Consider the following 2,184-nt stretch of genomic DNA (forward strand, 5'->3'; position numbering starts at 1 on the left):
TTTATCAAATGTTCCAAGGGATTCATATATGGTATTCATGGTATTATGTTCTTGACTAATTTTGACAATTGAACAGACTATTGTGCATGTGATGACTTATACAATGAAATGACGCTGACACGTTTTGGAGCGAACAACCATTAGACTGAGAATCAACAATCAGTTTAGATCAACAAGATCTATTCACTTGGAAATTGTGCTAAATGTAGGCTACCTGTACTTAATCATTTGCAAAGATGTACTGAGACATTGAGACATGTACTTAGACATTTGCAATTTGATGAAATGAATGAGAAATTCAATTCTGTTGTGAACAATTGCCAAGTGGTTTGGAGGTTTGTCCATGTAGTTTTGAGAATGTAATTTCTGTTTCAAGAAATGAGCCAAACCAATGGAGAAAACTGTAATATCATCACCCCTTTTGAGTTTCTTAGCCCATGGGAGAAGTATATTTAGCCCCCCATTCCCTTTTCCACGCAACTTCATCTAGAATTGTTGAATGGGTTTCCTGTAAACAATATATATTATATTCCTTCTCTTTGAGCCATGTAAATATTGTTCTTCTTTTGTTATTATCCACTAATCCATTACAATTATAACTGGCTATACTTATTTCACCACATACCATAATGAGATAAGTTTCAAATATATTTGTCATTATATATGTTTGTAAATTTACCAATAAAAAATACCATAGTGATTGAGTGTCCATATAGCTATACCATGATATTTGCATTGTTACTAAGTAACCCTCCAATTGTTCTCCACTAATTAATCCGCTAAAGTCCCTCCCCATCCCAAGTTGGGCCGTCATCCCAGTGATCGGGTGACCACCGCCGTCCCCCGGATCCCTATGCCCCAGAGAGGCCAGGACCCATCCATCGAAAACAGCACACAGTGCCACCCACAAAACAGAAGCAGGACATCCGCCAAAAGCATTTCCAATGCTCTCACCTCTATATATCTATATAGCTATTTATAAAATATCTATCTATTCAAATATCTTGCATATCTTATTATCCATCATTATCAACTATTATGCGTAATAATGTCGGCAGTTCATGCGTATTATTTGAACCTATAACCCGAATTGCCATTGTATTGCATTACATTTTTAACAAGCAATTATTATTTTGGCAAAGAATTATTGTGATTCATCCTATATTCTCCCTAACATCCTTACCCCCTTGCAACATATGTGGGATACACACACACACACACACACACAAACACACACACACACACACACACACACACACACACACACACACACACACACACACACACACACACACACACACACATACACGCACATACGCTTACACACTCAACCCCTTTCCTCCACAATCAACCATAAGCTTAGATGCTCAATGGTTGTTACATCCCAGAGCCCAAATCAAGAAAGGACCTGATTTACGAATGCATATACAGTTACAGCCGTTTGAGAAAGCATGCAAGATTGAGCAAGAATGGACAACAATGTGAGATTTGATTAATCTATTTAATCTATGTCATGTCCTAGGTGATGGAGATCAGATCCACCCTCTTCACCTGAGACACAAACACTCTGGTCCCCCGTTGTAACCATTTTCCCCAAGCATCTATGTGCAGTCAGACCTTTGAATTGTAAAGTGTTACTCCTAACAAATAACTCATTATGGTTGCTGTCCACTACATTGCACTAGAATGCAGCAACCATTTGGCTTCTTGTACAGTGTGTGTCCTAATTACTAAATCAACTGTTCTAGTAGTTGATGTTTGCATGAGAAGACTGCCCCTTACTGGACACTGGGTGGAAGTGTTTGGAATAATGTGATAAAGTTGGTTGTATGTGATCTGTAATTAATAAAATATAATGAATATAAAAAACAAGGTATCTAACAAATGTGGATTGACAGGCCAAGCAAATCATTGACAAGACACAGATGTATCTGAACATGTTTATTGTAGTATACTGTTATAATACATCATATGATGAATTAAAATAGCAATTGAACACATGCACTTCAATGTTATATCAAATCATAAAGGAATACATCTTTTTTTACAAACAACATGGAAGTGGTTCCACTCTGTAGGCTACTGCTAACCACATCATTTAGCTGGTCAAATTAGATTGAACACTCTAGATTTGAACAATAACTCAAAACATTGCAATATCCAAAGTGACCCTGTGTCATGTTT

General features: G+C 37.0%; 1 protein-coding gene across 1 annotated transcript in view; it reads right to left on the reverse strand.

Annotated features, from left to right (window-relative positions):
- Window positions 1-1,996: 1,996 nt before the first annotated feature.
- Window positions 1,997-2,184, reverse strand: part of LOC121568474 (extracellular calcium-sensing receptor-like) — a 4,002-nt gene continuing 3,814 nt past the window's right edge. Inside the window, exon 5 of the mRNA XM_045220969.1 lies at window positions 1,997-2,184. This exon is cut by the window's right edge and continues 1,001 nt beyond it. The gene's annotated coding sequence lies outside the window, so the exon portion shown is untranslated.

The sequence above is a fragment of the Coregonus clupeaformis genome, chromosome 6, assembly GCF_020615455.1.
Source record: "Coregonus clupeaformis isolate EN_2021a chromosome 6, ASM2061545v1, whole genome shotgun sequence".
Lineage (NCBI taxonomy): Eukaryota > Metazoa > Chordata > Actinopteri > Salmoniformes > Salmonidae > Coregonus > Coregonus clupeaformis.